This window comes from Podarcis liolepis (assembly GCF_965112155.1).
Source record: "Podarcis liolepis genome assembly, chromosome: 1".
Classification (NCBI taxonomy): domain Eukaryota; kingdom Metazoa; phylum Chordata; class Lepidosauria; order Squamata; family Lacertidae; genus Podarcis; species Podarcis liolepis.
In genome coordinates, this window is record NC_139554.1 from 71,299,892 (window position 1) to 71,319,986 (window position 20,095).

Consider the following 20,095-nt stretch of genomic DNA (forward strand, 5'->3'; position numbering starts at 1 on the left):
TCAATATGTAACCCCTTTGCTTCTTTCTTCACTTATACTTGATGTAAATCCGTATTTTTACTGCCTGTCTACTGTTGTGATCAGTTTGTAGCTATACATTTAGTCATATAGTATAATACGGGAACAAAAAGACATCTAAATCCTATTTTATAATGCTAAAAGAATGAAAAATTACTAATTAAATAACTTTAAACTGTCTACGCTTTCATGAAAGAGTCACTAGGAGGGAATGAAGATGTCTCAGCTATAAAAAAAATTAATAAAACATGTTATGCAAAAGTGAATTTATGGCTCATTTGGAATTAGAGATCTACCACCTTCTCAATCCATACAAATGCATAATCTTGTCAATTAAATATTATTGTTAAGGTCTAGTAGTATGTTAAAATCACTTTAAAGTGCAACTAAGGAAAATTCATGTGTGTTTATTACTCCTTATGGGTCTATTAGTGGGCATTTTATTCAGATTCGTGTTGTAAAATCTGCATAAACTCAGCATATTGTTATCCCCATGTGTGCATTTGTTTGGTTAAAGCATAACAGCAAATCTCGGTTACTACAACTTCTGAAAAAGTCAGGAGAGCTAAAAGAGTCTCACTTTTTAAGCAGAACGAAACAGTTTATGGCTACAAGAGAGAAAAGTTGACTATTATGCAAATTTTCACAGTCAGTGGTCACTCTGCCATGACAGAAGACAGAACAAGTCCATTAATTCAAATATCCCATAAGACTAGTGAAGAGGTATATGTTTCATGTTTCCACTCTGCCTTGTTCATCGGAAGTAAGTAAAAATACTAAGGACACATATTTTCATTCAGTGTTCATATTCAAACACATTAGTTATACATGTTAATAAGGTCAATTTAGGTAATGACTGGCCTAACTTTGGGATAACACTAAAACCTGCAGTTCATGTGTCCTCCTTACCCCATCCCACACAACCAAACAACAAATCTCTCCCTCTCTCTCTCCATGTTTTCTTTAAATTCTTACTGACATTTGTTTTTTAAACAATGGTCATGTATGGTGCACTCACACAAAACACAAGGTTTCTATTTTATAGCATTACAGATTATCTAAGTTTACGTGGGTTGCTCCATCCCACCCTAAGATCTTGCCTTGAACCTCTGCCAATAGCTCTGAGGGAAATGGGAGGGTAAATCTAATTATATTTTGTTAATGTAAAGGAAAATTCCCCATATATCAGTAACATATATATGTAATATTAAGAGAGAGAGAAGTCAGTCCTAAACAAATACTTCAGCCCTAAACATATTTATCAAATCCTGATTGTAACAAAACATATCTAAATATACACATTTAGTACCCAAACCTGCATATTGTTATAGGCTTTGTGGGTGCAAGGTACTCATACTTCCTAGAAAATGTTAGAAGTTATCCAATTTTGGAGTATTAAGAGAAGGTGCCATAATATTAAAATGTTAAAATATAAGCCATGTTAAAAAAACATAAGACAGGCTGGCTGATGAAGTAATCTCCTGGAGAGATGGACCATTAAAAGAGCACCAAAAATGAGTGATGACCCATTAAGAATGCCGTTAACAAAGACTCTCTGGGCTGGACAGAAAATGGGGAAATCCCCTCCCTGAGGTAAGAGATAGCTGAGACAAACGGTCAGAGTTTCAGGAGGGAGGAGCAGAATTGCAGTGGGCGATGAAAAGGCCGGTTTTGCAAGCTGCAGAGCACAACGAGGGCTGTCTGTTTTATGCTGCAGAGAGGGTCAGGCACATTGTTTGGGGTCTCTTTGAATCAGAGTCTGCAGCAACGGAAGGAACAGGACCCTCTTGGGACGTGAATGCTCTGCACTCATCTTCATCCAGGTTCAGGTTGCATGTGCAAATAAACCCTATATCACAAAGACACCACATTCTCTCCTGTGCCTCATTGTCTCAAAGGAAACACATACCCTGGTAAGTGCCTGGTACCCCTGGAATCTTGCACCACTCGGAATTGGGGTGCTGTGTAACAAAATTCTTAACTGATACAATTCCTATGCTAATTTAGTAATGTATGTATCTATGGTTTCCTATTTCCGGTAACATCTAGATTCTGGACAACAGAGACACATGGGCTAAACAAATTGCACACTTTCTTGCAACCCCAGTGCAACTCCTGTCTTGGGCATGTGATGCTGGTGTCATCCACATTGTTTCCTTCTTATGGAAGCTACTGCTGGTGCAGAATGTAGCAGCTAGGCTGCTTAGTGGACCAACAGGTAGCATTGTGGTTAAAGAGGCTGCACTGGCTGCCAGTATGCGATTGGAAGAAGTTTAACTTTATTAGTATACAAAGTCCTAAACAAGTTGAGAGCAGGTTACCGTAGAGGCCACCTTATTCCTTATACACCTGTCTGGTCACTGAGATCATCTGAAGAGGCTCTCCTAGTGCTGCAAGATGCTCCTGAAATCCATCTGGTGGCTACCCAGAGTAGAGTCTTTGCTCCACATGGAAGGTACCACCACACTATTCTCCCCTTGGAAATAAAGCACACTCTGGCCATTTTATGGGTTTGCCATATGCTGAAAACTTTATTGTTCAACCAAGTATTTTCAGAGTGAAGCTGTAGGATTGTATTTTATGCTGTTGTATATTGTTTTGTATCTGAGTTTTCCAGATCGGTTCCTATAATATTCATAGGCATAATGACCATGGTAGAAATTAAATTAAATTAAATTAAGTGTAAGAAGGGGAATGTGGAAGCCAGCAATGGAAGCTTGGGAATGACATACAAAAGAACTTACATCCCAAGGCTGTATTGTTTTTAATATTTGGTTGGAAGCCGCCCAGAGTGGCTGGTGAAACCCAGCCAGATGGGCTGGGTATAAATAATAAATTATTATATTATTATATAAGGCAGATCTACAAGATATTTGAAGGGGTGTGTGGATGTGTGAAAAGTTAAACAGGAAGTAAGATTACAAGTGGTCCCACGTTCTACGTAAGAGAATATAGGATGGCTCAAGATCTAGGGCTAATCCACACACCACTATTGGACTTCTTTTCCACTGTAGCATCATTGAGGTCAACATAGCTTAAGCATGGCTGCAAGGAATCAGTACTCCACTGGAAACCCAGACACTGATCTCAAGGGTCTCACTGCAAAAACTTCAGAAATATTGTTATCTGAACTGTGACATTCATGTCTCTGTCTGCAATATTGCAACAGAAGTGCAAGTACTTTCTTCCCTACATCAACTCTGGCTGGAATAGTACAACCTGTCTGCTGACATGTTGCACTTCCTGCATCAGCTTGTGGACGCAGACAGTTGTGCCTACACAATCAGTAATATTCTGATCATCAGTTTAGGAGTTAGATACGCAGTGACACCTATGCTGCTGTGCCATTGTTTACAAAGTGACTGACTGCTTTTCCTGTCAATCATTCCAAAATGGAAACCATGGCACTCTTCTATACACATTCTCTACCTTGCCCAAACAGTAATAACGACTCAGTTCCTATGCAACAACGTCTGACTGTAGGTTTCCATGATGAAATACGCAGTCACATCTATTTAGAATTATTTGTCAGTAACAATGAACCTTTGTCCAGCTGTGACTATTTCCCCACTACTACAGCCAGGCCTTATCTGCTCAGGAAATGCCTGTTTTAACTGACAGGTAGGAGATTAAATCTACAGCTGCTGAAACACAATCTCCACTGTTAGATAGGCTTTCATTGAAAAGCACTACAAACACATAATTTGTTTATGTTGTACCAGCAATCTTTGACAAAGCAGAATGTCTAGCTGAGACAAATGTGGTTAAACCCATTTATTGTATTATTTCTGCTACACAGAGCAAGCTCTTAAAACATAGAAACTAGTGAAGGCACAAAGCTCTAGCTGTCTAAAGAAATCAAGAATAGATGACTTCTTGTTACACTAGCTCCCTTTACACAGCAAAGCATGCTCCCTCCTGGAAAATATCCATTGCATTTTTTAAAGCTGTGAGGTTCAATGATACTTATGTTCTCAGGCTGTAAGATTTATTTGTTTTGTACCAGGCAACAGAAAAAGTTAACCATTATCTTAATAACTGGAGATTTTAAAAACCATAACTTTTTAAAATAAAAAACCATCATGCTTTTTGCATGAATTTATTTTTTTTAATATCTCTTAATACAGATGGCATGCTGTTGCATACATTTATATATCCTTCTTAGATCCAGGAAACTGAGAGGGTAGCAGAAGATTCTGCACACATTGCTGCAAATACTGTGATCTAGAACAGGCTCCTCTGTGACAATCTGAATAGTGTAACCCATGCTCCTAACCATATTTGAGGTCTCTATATACTTCACTCATGCTTGTGTGGTGTAAACATTCCAAACCAAATTAACACTACTGTAAGTTGTGCACATATGTGCATAGAGTAGCATTCACTAACAAAAGCTTCACCTTCTCTTTCAAACCAGGAAATCATGTGTGTATTTCCTAGGTACTGGAACAACAGCACAAGTTACCAAACAGAAAATTTTCACAGAAAGAGCAATGCATAATTGGGAGGGACTGAAACTGAGTTAGCATCCAAATGCATCAATCATCATTCACTTTCCTCCCATATTGCACTATTTCCCATGAAACTTTTTACAAAATAATTATTTTTTAATTTAATCTTATTTGTAATAATCACTGTTGGATTTGAAAGCTAACCCAGGAAGTGCCACTCACAATGCTGCATTTGGCGCATATATATATATATATAGTATGCAATAAATGGGCTGAATCCATGGGGAATCCCTCAAAAAGCATGGATAATGAGGGGAATCCATAACAGACATAAACAAATGCAGAACGATGTCTGTGGCCAGCATCATTATGTAAGATATATCGGCATGTATTTGAATGTACAGCTTCAAACTTGGTGTCTATTACATTGATTCAATCACAGTGTGGGATTCAAATAAACCTTGCCTTTGGAGAGAGAGAGAGAGAGAGAGAGAGAGAGAGAGAGAGAACTGAGCGAGTACTGAGCATGATGCACCAATCACTTAAGTCTTGTGAGAAGGCAATGCAAGTTTTACTGTTAGCACTTCATTACAGCAGGACTACATGAAAAAAACAGGTACCCATCCTTACCTGAAAACAGATATTCCCTGACCCACACTTCCCAGTCTCAGTATTGCAACCTTTAAAGCTGCTGTCATCTCAAAGCTGCATTTCAGTTCTACACACAAGGGACACTTGGGAAGATTTCATATTAAGAATTAGAGACCAGTTTTAGTTCAAGGGTTTTGATGCACACCTTCCCATGTTTTTTAAGCATGATACTCATATCTTCTCCAAGAATACAACAATAACACTAGCAAATCTTTTTGGTAATTATTAATTTCACTGTAGAATAGATTTCATTGCTATGCTTGGCTTGTTAAAAATGTATTTTGTTCACCTCAGGGCACAGCATTAGCCTGTGTATTTGCTCTTTCCATTTTTTTCCCTGGTTCCCCAGGTTTTGTTTAAAAATTCTACTTAAGCCCGGATATTAATCACTGCTCAGAGAGTAAAAGAATCTGCAGGAACAGCTGAAGTGCTATACGCTCCCCCTTCTTTGTCTCCAGACCAGAAGCTAGTTAGTACTGGCAGGTTTTACTTATATTTGTGTAGAGATATTAACAAGACATAAAGAAAGAAAATAAAGGGGGAAAGTTAATTAAGAGAACAAGAAGGGCTAGCCTGGAGGTATGTTCAGTGGAGCGGGCTGTCAGGTTGCAAATCACAGTTCTAGTCCTGGGTTCCCTAGGCTAGAAAGGGATGAAAACAGGCGTGATGTTCAGCCTGCAGTTGAAGGAAATCCTGAGCCAACTACTACATTCATGCCCACAAGCTGTAGCGTGAGATGCCAGACATATCTAGAAGTGCCTATTCTCCATCTTGGTAATACAAAAAAACCCAAATATTTCTATTACTCAAGAGCCTGGGACTTACAGCCTGTCAGCTGAATTGCTCTGCAGTTTTACTCCTAGTTTTCTTCTTCTTCTTCTTCTTCTTCTTCTTCTTCTTCTTCTTCCGTATTGCTTTTAATGTAATTATAAGCCACCCTGAGCATTTGTTACAAAGGCAGGATATAATCCCAACTATAAATGAGTGAATAAATAAATATCTTCCCTTCCTCACTAAATCTGGAGCATTTGCTTGTCAGGTTCAACTTCGCAGTCAATGAGGGCAGAAGAGCACTGAGTGAATCCACTTCAGCATTTCCCTTTGCCAAAAGGGAACTACCTTGAAATGAAAAATACAAATCCTGGAGGTGAGCCATGTGGAGCTGTCCCAGTGTTTACTCTGATGGCATGAGGAGTAAGGAAACCACGTTTGACAGGAATTAGAGAAGACTGAAAAAATAATCAGGACAGTATGACGGGATAAACTAATGACATTGCCATGCCAAATCAACCCATAGGTCAATCTCTCTCTTTTTTTAAAAAAACAACAACCAGAAGTCCATCTTGTTCAACACTCCTCTCCCTTGTGGTCTGCCAGATATGCCTGGGAATCCCACAAGAACTATGGATGGGAGAAAAGGAGGGCTTCTTTCTTCCCATGCTCTAGAATCATAACTTTTACTGTGATGTGCCCTACTGCACATTAAAGAGCTTCCTTTCTTGCACTACTCTCTCCACTTTCAAAACTCAATAGCTTCTTCTACCAAGACTTGTCTTTTCTGTGCTCCTTGCATCTCTCCAAGGAGTTCCTGGAAGAACTTAAAATTAAAAAATTCCTTCCAGTAGCACCTTAGAGACCAACCAAGTTTGTTATTAGTATGAGCTTTCATGTGCATGCACAAAACCTCATACCAATAACAAACTTAGTTTGGTCTCTAGGGTGCTACTGGAAGGAATTTTTTTATTTTGTTTCGACAACGGCAGAGCAACACAGCTGCCTACCAACCTGTAAGTGGAAGAACTTGGTTACTGCAGTTCATGCACTGCTAACCTCACAAGTAGACTACTGTAACACACTGTTTGCGAGCCTTCCCTTGAGTTTGGTTCTGAATTTGAACTCATTGTTGTCCCTAGGTATACAACATACTGTTACATCTGTGTTGAACAAGCTACACTGGCTGTCAATTAGTTACCAAGCTATGCTCAAGCTTTTGCTCCTGGCATATAAAGCCCTAAGCAATTTGGGACTGGAAATCTCGCAGACTGCCTTCCCTTATACATCCCTGGCTGATTGCTAAAATCTCCAGTAGTGGCCTTGCTAGTTTCACCATAATAAATAGAGTGGTACCTTATGACAAGCCCCCAAATACCAGGAGGGGACTAGTTTGTGTACTCCTGCCTCCATAATCAGTGTCATTTAGTGTTTTCTTGTACTTGTAAATGTTGTTGGATACTGCCTTGATATTTTATGTGAGGGGCAGACTATAAGTATTGGTTTTTTAAATAAATAAATAAATAAATAAATTGAGTTTCACGGCTCAGTTGAGATTCTGAACCCAAGACTCCACAATTAAAGTTCAACCCTAACCTATTCACTGCCTAGGTCTACCTTCTGCTAAGCAGAGTGTGGTTAGGTTGCTGACTAAGAATAATGTCATGCAGATTAACAAAGCTAAGTGAGTGAAGAGGGGCAATCATAGAATTGTAGAGTTGGAGGGGACCCCAAGGATGATGTAATCCAACCCCCTGCATTGCAGGAATATACAGCTGGCCTGTAAGGAGATTGAACCCAGGACCTTGACGTTATCCTTACCAGGCTCTAACCAACTGAGCTAACATGATAATAAATTGAAAACAACAGCAAAAGGAAGTATCTAGGCAAGAGATTTTGATTCATTTATACGTAATACAACACAGGTAAAACCAGCAAATCCGTTAAAGGACGTGTGAAATAATGCTCAATAAAACAGATAAAAAGCTGTAAAACTTTTACATACAAATATAGATAGCTAAATTTTATGTCTCAATAAGCATGTTGAAATGAAAGTTTTCAGCAGGCATCTAAAAACAACATAGTGAGATCACCTGCCAAACATCAATGGGAAGGTTGTTCTAAAGTGTAGGTTCTGTGCCACACTAAAAGACCGGCCCATTGCAAATGTTTCATGAACATGTAAAAGTAAAAGGTCTGCAGACTAAAGCAGGCGAGTGGGCACAAATGGTAAGGTAGTTCAAGTAAACTCAGTCGTATCCCAAAGAATGGGACAATTACACAAGGAAGAAAGTGTGTGTAATGAGAAAAGGGGAAAAGAAAGGATGGTTGAGGAGAGTTGAGGGAGGGAGGAAAAAGCTAGGTGTAGGGCTTACACATCTAAGCACAGTCACCAGAAATTTCAAAGGAGACGAAACCTCCTACCACTCTATATTCACAGTAACATCCAACAACTGGCTTTTTTTTTATTAAAAAAAGGTTTTAAAAACCCACAACTCAACCAATAGGAACCTTGTTTAAGCTGTAACCCCTTTTCAACTTTGGTGCCTCTCTGTTCTGCTGAAATGTTCCGTTCTAGGGGATATCGAAATGTGGTCTTGCAAAAAACAAGCAAAGAGGTGCAGTATTTTGAAAAGGAAACAAGACAGAATGAACAGCTTAATCGTATTCGGGGAAGATTTGCTAAAACTTTATTATCCATCCAAATTTAGCTCCTCAGGGCTGTGTTATAATTTCTCCTTTTCACTTCAGTGCATGTCAAGATTGTTGAGTGCTGGTGACATAGATCACTGCTGGGGCTCCTTCAAAGCTGTGCTATACATCCAGCTGCACTGCCTCCTTGTCGCATTCCCATGAAGTCAATGCTTCAGTTGTTGCTTTGGACAATCAAATTCCTATCAGCTTTTAGCCATATTCCAGCTTCACAAGACACATCCTCACAATGCCCTCAGCGAGTCCACCGTATGGCCAAACAGCAGGAGGTCAAGAGATCAGCTCATCCATGTAAATCAATATTCAAATTTGCTTTCACAATTTGAGAAACGCTGTTTTGCCATATACACATAAAATAATCTCACCAAGCATACACATACACTGATGTAACAAAAACTAACAAAAGTCACATTGTGATATTACAATTTTTATAAACGTTAATTTCTGGCATAGAAAGGGAAAGAAAACATCATTTGGTGCTTGGATTTGCCTGCTGAAGGTAAATGCTTAGATTTCTCTATAGCTACAGGTGTAGATGCAATAGCCTAAAAAACAAAATGGAAAAACCCTCACCCAAATCAAATGAATTTTCAGAAATACCTGCAACCTTGGATCACTTTAAGACATATAAATGGGGTATCAATTTTTAAAATAACTTAAAAAATAAATCACTATTCCAATTTATAAACACCCCAGAATTATTTATATCAACCACTAGAAGTGGAACTTTAATTTGTGGACTTTAACCATGATATCTACACCTTTGGAATATTTATCTCTTTTTTAAAAATAATAATACTGAATTTTCAAATTATAACAACAATTTTTCCACAAATCTTATTTGAACAATTTATATTTCTCCCCTCCCTCCTCTTTGGCTTCCCCCGTACTGCCGTATTGATTTATTAAACAAATTTATCTCTGACCTTTTGCCTTTTATTTATCTCTGACCTTTTGCCTGAATCCAAAAAGTGAATGAAAAGGAGGTTTGTGAGGAAGGTTTCCTGTCCCATCCTTCCCTCGCTTAGGATCCAAATCACTATCTATACCAGTACCATCCTATGGCACTGATAATTTCAAAGTAATGAGTGAGTGAGTCTGAGATTACCATCCACGAGGCCATTACAGACAAGTTGTTTTTCAGATGAAGTTTTCCGTTTCCATATGTTTAAGGGTTATTTCAAATAATCAAATAGGAAAACTTGCAGAGTTGGAGGCAGAAAATTGACAAAAAATTCCAGTCAGAAGGACGTTGGGATTTCTAGTTCCAGTCCTCTCTGTGGTGGGAAATGGCACTCTGATGAGCAGCTAGAGTGACCCCACCACTGTCACAGCCCCTGCTTTTCCAGGCCTTGGTAAATTTGGGAAGCCTTTGGGGACAGGGAAGGGGGACCCAGCAGTGGTTTGAAGTCTATGAAAAAAATGTGCATGCAGGCTTGAAGTATGTGCAAAAACTTAAGCTGCACAATGGAAGGTTCCAAACAATGCAACTATTAAATTGACACGATCACGGAAAGCACCATGTGGAAAATAGGGCCGTATAAACTCAGCCAAAATCTTTCCACCTGCCAACTTTGTTATAAATACAAACCTGTTATACTACAAGAGGAAATCTGGGGTGTACAAGACCCCAGTGAGCTATAATGGAAGGTGCCTTTTCAACAAGTAGGAATAGCGCAGTTTTGGCCCATGTATAGGCCACATTATCTTAATTAAATTACCTTTGATATCATTTTCAGAATAGTTTCTGTTCGTGATGAAATCTACATGAATTCACACTCTCTTATGTTTCTTCTTTTTAAAAGCACTCACAAAGGCTACTCATTCAGATCATTTCAATTTACACAAGAGTGTGATGATGCACTGATAACCTTGTTTCAGCAATCAGAATGCATACTACTTCTTTCAAAATATCTCACTAAATTAAGACACAAAGAGCTACATTAGCTCTAGGGCTTCCACACTCCTGATAGGATATAGATAGATTTAATCTAATTTAGATGCTTAAAGTGATCTCACAGACACACACCTTTCAGGCAAGATGAAACTGAACTATCTTTGTACAATTTTATTATTTCAATAGCATCATTTCTAAGGAACATATGTATACATGTAAGTCAGTGCGTATACACAAACACACATATGTAGCTGAGCTTGTAAACATAAATATGTAATACTATGTCAGTGTTCTGGAACATCAGAGAAAAGGAAACAATTCAACTTGTTGACTGTTTAAATATATATTTGGTGGTGTGTTTTATGGCAATCAAGTTCTTTCTGTCAGACCACCCAAACCAAAACAAAAAGGAAAAATTCTACATTGTTTGCAATAATCTGGAAGCAAATTTAGGGCATATTCACGTTTTTCTGCATTTTCCAGCTAGATTAAGCTGTTGTCTTCACAATTGCCTCCCAGCTGCTGTGACTTGCAAAAACAACAGACCCAGCTCTGTTGTCTGCAGAAAGCCTGGATTGTTATGAGTAACTTTATTGCAGGCGCATGAGTGTGTTAAGACTTTAAAACACGCTCAAATGTCATGTGCACACCCAGTGACGGGCAAGAATAATTATGAAAAAACAAGAATTCTATGTCTATGAAACACTGTCAGACAAAATGGGCCATTCATTGTGTCCCTTTGGGAATAGTCAAACTCTCCAGCCAGAAAACAAAAAAGGCACTTTTTTCTGCTGTAGGCTGAATGCTTAGCTTTCCCATCTGAGCCCTAAGAAAACATGGGCCCCCTCTCTAAATACTGGCTGGCTTGCACACAGTAAAATGTATTAATGCCCCCCTTTTCCCAGCAGCACCTTCTCTATAGGCGGCAGCCAATGTAAAGTCAATGCAAAGACAAAACAGTTTGCCTAACGCTCATGTTGTTGCTTTTTTAAAAAAAAGAACAACCTACCATTCCAGCACAGTCTGAAAATCTCTCTGACACAGAGATTTTATTCTAAGGCTTGTGTATTTTCCTGTAGCTGCTGTTAATGCTTTTAGCAGGTAATAACAGCTGCCTGCTGCTACACTTGAGATTCTCAAGGATGTATAAGAAGCTACCAAAGAGTAGGAATGTGTGCAGTTGTTAAAGGTCATTATCTACTTCATAGAAAAGCCCAATTCATTACTCTCTCATTTTCAAATCTCAAAGCTTCTAAGTACTACTGCATGCCTCTCTGTCATGTGCAAGAGGATCTGCTCAGGTTCCCCTTGTGCTCAAGCACACATGTGCACAAAATACCTATCATCCCTCCTATCTGATCTTATTTTACTTCCTGCCCTTCCCACAACTCCAATAGCAGGATTTTGAGGACCCACAAAATACATAAATAATTAAATATATTATTGCTTTATATGTAGTTGGACTGCGAGATGATAAACTTTCACCAGGGCTGCTGCTGTTCTTAAGTATCTTAAGGTTTTACTGACTGTTTAAAAGTTATTTCAGAAGCCCAGAACAGGGTGTTACTCAATTCAGATAAAAGTGCTTATGTAAATAAGCAAGTGCATCAACAATGCTTCATATGATCGATTGAAAAGTGGATATGATAGGTTTCAAAAAGATCTGAAAGCCATGGTGGTAAACCATCTAGATTAAAATGTGAATAAACAAATGTTTGTACTGTAAGTCGATCGGTCAGTAAAGCAAGATGAGCGCCGCAACCCCAGAGTCGGTCACGACTGGACCTAATGGTCAGGGGTCCCTTTACCTTTTCCTTTATGGGGGTATTGGTTTTTTCATATTTTTTATGATTTTATACTTTAAACCATCCTGTGATCTTCAGATGAAAGGCAGTATATTAGATAGATAGATGAGAGAGAGAGAGAGAGAGAGAGAGAGAGAGAGAGAGAGAGAGAGAGATATCTCGGTGGATCACACCATTGGCCCACCTAGTCTAGCAACAACTTATTTCTCCAGTGGCCAACCAGATGTCTGTGGAGAGCCTACAAGCAGGACCCAAGAGAAGGTACACTCTTCCATCCTGTAGTGTCCAGGACTTGGTATTCAGAAGCATCACTGCCTCCGATCATGCAGTGCATCTACACAACATGGCTGGGATATTCCTGGGGCACCTGGACTGTTCCTGACCAAATATTTAATAATAATAATTATTATTATTATTATTATTATTATTATTATTATTATTATTATTATTATTTATATCCCGCCCTTCCCAGCCGAAGCCGGGCTCAGGGCAGCTAACAACAATAAAACAGTACAAAAGTGCAACACAAACAACACTCTAAAATCATTCATTATAAAATTAATTCAAATCAAGCCACTGGCAACCATTGGGCCAGAGCTCCACGAAGATTGCCGAGGGAGTTAGGCTGTGCCCTGGCCAAAGGCCTGGTGGAACAGCTCTGTCTTGCAGGCCCTGCGGAAAGATGTCAAGTCCTGCAGGGCCCTAGTCTCTTGGGACAGAGCGTTCCACCAGATCGGAGCCACAGCCGAAAAAGCCCTGGCTCTAGTTGAGGCCAGCCTAACCTCTCTGTGGCCTGGGACCTTCGAGATGTTTTTATTTGAAGACCGTAAGTTCCTCTGTGGGACATACCAGGAGAGGCAGTCCCGTAGGTATGAGGGTCCTAGGCCGTATAGGGGTTTAAAGGTTAAAACCAGCACCTTAAACCTGATCCTGTACTCCACCGGGAGCCAGTGCAGCTGGTATAGCACCGGATGAATGTGATCTCGCAGCGAAGACCCCATAAGGAGTCTCGCTGCAGCATTCTGCACCCGCTGGAGTTTCTGGGTCAGTCTCAAGGGCAGCCCCACGTAGAGCGAGTTACAATAATCCAGTCTGGAGGTGACCGTCACATGGATCACAGTGACTAGGTCAGGGCGAGAGAGGTAAGGAGCCAACTGCTTAGCTTGGCGGAGATGGAAAAATGCCGCCTTTGTTATAGCTGCAATCTGCTCCTCCATGGAAAGGGAGGTGTCGAAGATTACACCCAAACTCTTTCAGCATCTTTAAACCATTTCTTTTTAAAAGAAATAAGTGGGATCTTTGTGCATCAAAATGGAAATAATAGACTCATGGGCAATGACTTTCAGTGTCACCCACGGTTGGATCTGATTTTTGTCATAATGGAAGAAAGAGAAGTCGTCAATGATCACATAGCCGTCTGTGCCTGCCCTGCTCTCCTAGTACAACAGATACCTTTGACTGCATGTTGCATGCCGATGGGTGGGTTCAACATAGATTGAAATCAACATTGTCTTCCACTAAAGCGCTAATGCTGCCATTGCCTTAGGCTACGTTTAAAGGGTGAAATGCATCCTTTCTGTTCTGGTTACTATCTTGCTTCTGACAGTTACAGCAGCCATATCCATGCATACAAACCTCCAGAAAGAGTACATGTGAGGCTTTCAATAGCAGCAATCGTCTGCTCTGTTTTGAGAAAGGCCTTTATTCCTTTCAATGCCAGTTCAACACTCCCTGCAAGACACTGAGTCTGGATAACCTTAGCTCAACTAAAAGCCCAAGTAAAAGTTCTGCTGTAACTACCCTTCTTCTCTTACCTTCTGTTGTGAGGCTTGAGCCTGGTTCGTTTTCAGATACAAATTTCAATATGAAGGACTCATGCAGTATACAGGATCTGCAGTCCTTTTGCAGGGGCATCCCAAAACATTTTGTTGCCTGAAGCAAAGGACAACAGGGCACTTTACCTCAACCACATTCCACATACAGAAGCTGACTGGACTGAGAGTTGAACTTTATGTCAAAACTGGCAAAGGGATAGTGTTATTTGGTGCACCTGAGGGCAGCAGACTATTTATGGGAGTACAATGGTACCTCGGGTTACATACGCTTCAGGTTACATACGCTTCAGGTTACAGACTCCACTAACCCAGAAATATTACCTTGGGTTAAGAACTTTGCTTCAGGATGAGAACAGAAATCGTGCAGCGGTGGCGCTGCAGCAGCAGGAGGCCCCATTAGCTAAACTGGCACGGCAGCAGCAGGAGGCCCCATTAGCTAAAGTGGTGCTTCAGGTTAAGAACAGTTTCAGGTTAAGAACGGACCTCTGGAACGAATTAAATACTTAACCCCAGGTAGCACTGTACAGGAGACAGTGGGTAGCTCTGCCTTCCAACAGAAGGGTACAGCTAAGGGCTAAGAGAGATGCCAAAATGGCAACCTGCTCCCTGACAAGGAAGAAGGGGTGAGGGATGATGTACACCAAGAACAAAGAGGGGGGGGAGAAAGATTGGCATCTGGATCTGCTGCTCCTATGGATCCTGGCATCTGAGGCAGTCACTTCACTTTGCCTCCTGGGTAGGCGGACCCTGGGTTGGCCACTGTGAGAACAGGATGCTGGACAAGATAGGTCACTGGTTTGATCCAGCAAGTTCTTCTTACATCACAAGACATCTATCATGAACTCTGTTAATTTGCATTTCCACTGCTGCAGGTGAACCAAGCCACTTTCAGTGTAACCACAGCCACAACTATGTCTGTTAAATGTACAGCCAATCAATTTACCCTATTTAGTTTTGTAATTGCTGCACATTGCACAATATAATTAACCAGAACAACCACATTATCTTTAGCTACTAAGTTGTATGCCCTGCAAAGAAGAAGATCTTACTGCAGATATTTTTGTCGATAAAGAGAAACTTCGTACACACTGTTGGCACACATTCACCATTATCTAACTTGGCTGAATCACAGAGAGTAACAATAAAAATGTGAACCACTGAAATCAGAATCCTTCTGTTTATTCTGCACCAAGCTAAGTGCAAGCATATAAACCTAAGAAATTTTTGTGGATTGTGATCTAGGATTTTATATCTCCCTCCCTTCAAATCCAAATGAGAGCCATTTTCAGGAGATTTACAAACATGTTTCCAACCAGTTAGAAAATTCAGGGCTGTTCTCAGATCGAAGAAGCACTGAGCCATCCAACTAGGCATGAATTTGTTTTAACAATCCAACAACATCACCATTTCTCATTCATCCACTTAGCTTAATTTTCCTACCATCACTTTCATTGCTGAGGTTGTCTCTATTAAGCCATTTTTTGTGCATCATTAACTTTTAACCAGGCATCGATAGCTTTATTGTTTAAATTGCGTATGACTTTATTTAACGTCAGCATTTCTTCTGGCTCCTGACAAGAAGTCACATTTTATAACTAATTAAATTGATCCCTGGGAAGCAAAAGCCACTAAACGGAATTATTCGTACCCAAGTGTCAATATATTAAATCAAAGGGCTAATGAGTTGGGTCACTGCTTCTTTTATCTGAAGGCAATAGAAGAATGGGATTCATATCATCTTCTATTTTCTGCTTTAACAATCAATTTTATCTCAACCAAAAAGGCATCTAATTAATAAATTTAGATCTAGCAGTAAATAATACATACTAAGTATGTTTTAGAAGTTGTATAAATCCTAAGTTTATATTAAGCACAGGGAAAATGCCCTGTTGATAAACACACTGCCCAAGAGTGTAAGTCTCTTGTTCCCTTATGGCAATAATGTTCCTGCTAGTTCTTAGGAATGTCTAGAGTGATCTAAAAGGTGTTTTGTAAGTAAATGGCTTCGAAGACTTTTTGCGTTCACAACCATTTCCATTACGGGTGTAAATCAAGAAAAACATTTGCCTCTTGGAACTGACAATACCGCCTAACGAAAGCGATTAAGAAATGACTAAATTTGTCATGTCAGCTTTTCCTATGGTTCTTGCAGCTGCTGAGTAATATTTTGGATGCTTTCACTATTTACATCTGGACACTTCTTTTAAAATTCATCACCTAATAATTCAGACCACTTGCTGTATTAGTCACAGCTGAGCTTCCTTTAACCAAATGTCTTTACATGGTAGAGAGAAAAAGCTATCATTTTTTAACTTGTCTTCAATTAATCAACTGGCATTCAAGTGACCATTTCCCTTGACCTTTAAAAAACCACAATCCTGTCCCAAAATTTCCACACCCCCAAGGAAAATGTTAATGGCAAACCTTACGCTTCAGGCAAGTTTCCACTTCCTATAACTTATTGAAGTGCACATACTAGTACATGGATGAACAATTCGTGGGCTTTTCAATTCACGTAAGATTTCTCCAAAATAATGTTTAAGAAAAGTAACTGGCGATTAAACAAAGCTTACATTCATACAGTCCTTGCCAGCCGTCTTCCCACTTGAGCCACATCTACACAGCAGGGTACAGTATTCTATGGAAATAATGACATATTTCCTCCTTTCTTATCCCTTAGTTAAATATTTGCACTTACAAATAATACTGGTATGGCTCCAAGCACAGAACACACAACCCACCCACATGTACATACATTCACTGGTGGTCACTCTTTAGAGTGCTGGCAGAGAGTTGAACATTTACAGCTTCTAAATACCTTGGAATGCAGTGCCTACCTTTCAGTTATTGGCTCCTTCTCACACCATGGGCAGAAAAGGAAAGGACCCAAAAGACTCAAAAGGAATTTCTTGGCAATGCCAAGAGTTTGTCCCCATCAACATCATTCTTGTTGTTCTTCCTTATACCAGATGCAGCACATGAATGCCTGGAGCTGCCTAAAGCCCAGGTAATATTTGATTGCCTCTTTTCTGAAATGGTTTGAAACAGAAGAAACTATGTATACGTTTTGGGGAACTTGGCTGCCATATCATGCAGTTTCTGTCAACACAGAAAAGCATTTGCCAAAGGAATCTGCTCTTTTTATACTGTTTATGCTTTTCACTACTTTTAGAAACATTTCTTGACTTTTTGGTTTAAATTCTCCTTAAGTTTCAATTGTGCCTTGGATTTTTCAAGCTATGTCTATTTGTTCAGTACTATGACACACACATACCAGACAATACCCAGATATTTGATTCCTATTAATTAAAAGTTTTTAAGGCATTCTGTGGACTAGAACACCTGTATAATGGAGGTTTTTGTTTTTTTTTAACTCTGGGGAAAATAGGGGTGTGGAGCAGGAGGGGAGCTCTGTACAGCTTTTCAAGATTTGTGAGCTTGAGTAAAATGTCACTATTTTGATACTTTATATTTAGTTTAAAAATAAGATGTCTGTTCTATCCCATTCCATTACAAGCTGATTCTGTAATTAAACTTTGACAATATCAAAAGAACCACAAGAACCACTAGTGTGTGAGTATGGAGCCAATTGTGAGATGCACATTTTCTCAAACATTAAATTGGGGTTTACTAATAGCACATCAATTTCTTTTTAAAGCAGAGGTGTGGACTTAAGATATAGCCAGATGGCTAGACGGCCAGATCCAGAACTGGCCCACCCTCTGTGAGCCACTTTGACAGGAGAGTGAGCCTGCTCTGCTGTCAGTCACCAGGTAGGTGATTATATTTTTCATTGCATCCCTGTCTTGAATTATTCCACTGCAGCAAAAATTCAGCTCTGAGGGTTTGGGGGGGGGGTAATCAAGTGAAATGAATGAATGAATGAATGAATGAATGAATGATGGTGTTAGATTTGTTATATCGGTAATTGCTAGGGTTAGATCTCTTAGAATTGCAAGAATTATATAACATTACTAGGCCAAATAGGGACACAGGTGGTGCTGTGGGCTAAACTGTGGGTGAGCTCCCATTGCTCGGTCCCTGCTCCTGCCAACCTAGCAGTTCAAAAGCACGTCAAAGTGCAAGTAGATAAACAGGTACTGCTCCGGTGGGAAAGTAAACGGCATTTCTGTGCGCTGCTCTGGTTCGCCAGAAGCGGCTTAGTCGTGCTGGCCACATGATCCGGAAGCTGTATGCCGGCTCCCTTGGCCAATAAAGTGAGATGAGCGCCACAACCCCAGAGTCGGCCACGACTGGACCTAATGGTCAGGGGTCCCTTTACCTTTACCTTTTACTAGGCCAAATAGGTTGATCAGAATACTTAGAAGACTGTCCCGTTTAGTTAGTAATCTAGGAAGTTAGGCAGTAATCAATGAACTATGAAAAGCTTGTGCAAACTTGCATTTGTTCTAAATGTAGCACTTCCCAGTCTATGCTCGCATTGCAAAGTAATGTACTACTGATCCTAAGGTCTTGAGTTAACCTAAATAGAACCTGTAGCAATTAGCTGCTCTAATTTCCATCATTTTTCTGGTGGCAGGCTTTTCTTTTCAAGTGACTTTTCAAGCTGGAACGTATGCAGTGGAATGACCAAGGTGATCAAGGGTCTGGAAACCAAGCCTTATGAGGAACGGTTGAGGAAACTGGGTATGTCTGGCCTGGTAAAGAGGAGACTGAGAGTCCTCTTCAAATATCTAAAGGACTGTCACATGGAAGATGGAGCAAGTTCTGGATGGTGGGATCCGTACCAATGGAATCAAGCTACAAGAAAGAAGCTCTGGTGGACTCTCCTTCCACAGAGGTTTTTAAGCAGAGCTTGGGTGGCCATCTGCCATCGATGCTTTTGTTGAGATTTATGCATTGCAGGGAGCTGGACTAGATGACCCAACTCTAAATTCTGATTCTATGTTCTAAGATACTCCCTAAGTAAATTTAATGCTTTTAAAGGGAAATAGCTCTGCAAGACTTAAAGAACCAAAGATAAATACCACCACAAGCCCAGAGAAACTTATTTATGCCATAGTTCTACAGAAATCAACAGAGTAAGTTAGTTGTGACTAATCCATGTCCTACTCATTTCAATGGAACTTCAGTGTAACTTTCTTTAGATTTGGGATATTATCATTTATATTACACAGATCACAATGAAACATAGCAATGCAAAGGAGACAAGGGACAACTATGCCTATTTAGAGACACGACTGGCAATAATTATTCTGCTTATTCAAGAAATTAGCTGGAGGAAAAGGCATAACAAAACATCACCCCTGCTTTCAGGCTTTGGAATTGTCTGTTGAAAGAAGCTTTCAGAGTATAAGGCAACTAGGTATTTCCTATGTGTGAATAAACGGCCATAGAATTTTCAAAGACTTTTAGTGAGTGGTTTTAGAAACAAATCCTCTCAGCCTTACTCACATGTTCCTTAAAAGGAAATAATTAGTAATTATTTCTGTAATGCTTTGCAGCATGTGTTCAGTGCAAAGACACACCTAGTAAGTAATATTAACGTAAAACTGAAACAACACTTAGATTTCCGATGGCATAAATATACAAATATTCGCATTTTAAGACACACTCTTGAACAAGTCGTATTTCCACTGTGCCTCAAAGCTCTCCCCAAGCCCACTGTGAAATGAAGATAAAACCACAACAGACCCTCAAATCTATAACACAGGTGGAAATTATCGATTTCAAATGGCTAACAAGTCTAGCAATGGCTAACAAATGGCTAACAAGTCCCCTTCTCTGCCACCATAAATCTCCTCACATGCATATATATATACATAATTTTATTTGTATTCCACCTATCCATGGTTGAAACCATGCCCAAGGCAGCTTACAACATAAAAACTACAAAACTGCAACATAATAAAAATAGTCAAAAACAATGTACAATCAAACTGAAGAATTTACACATAAATCACAAGATCTAAAATAAAGATACAAAAAAACAAA

The 20,095-nt window shown here is 39.7% G+C and overlaps 1 protein-coding gene and 1 long non-coding RNA gene across 51 annotated transcripts in view; both read right to left on the bottom strand.

Moving 5' to 3' along the window:
* SOX6 (SRY-box transcription factor 6) overlaps nucleotides 1–20,095 on the bottom strand; it is a 458,084-nt gene that overhangs the window by 108,067 nt on the left and 329,922 nt on the right. The gene's annotated exons all lie outside the window — the stretch shown is intronic.
* LOC310695226 lies at nucleotides 12,332–18,154 on the bottom strand. The gene is made up of 3 exons (XR_014519988.1): nucleotides 14,553–18,154; nucleotides 13,549–14,515; nucleotides 12,332–12,683 (listed from the first exon to the last, which is right to left on the bottom strand). It is a non-coding gene; the product is annotated as an uncharacterized lncRNA (long non-coding RNA).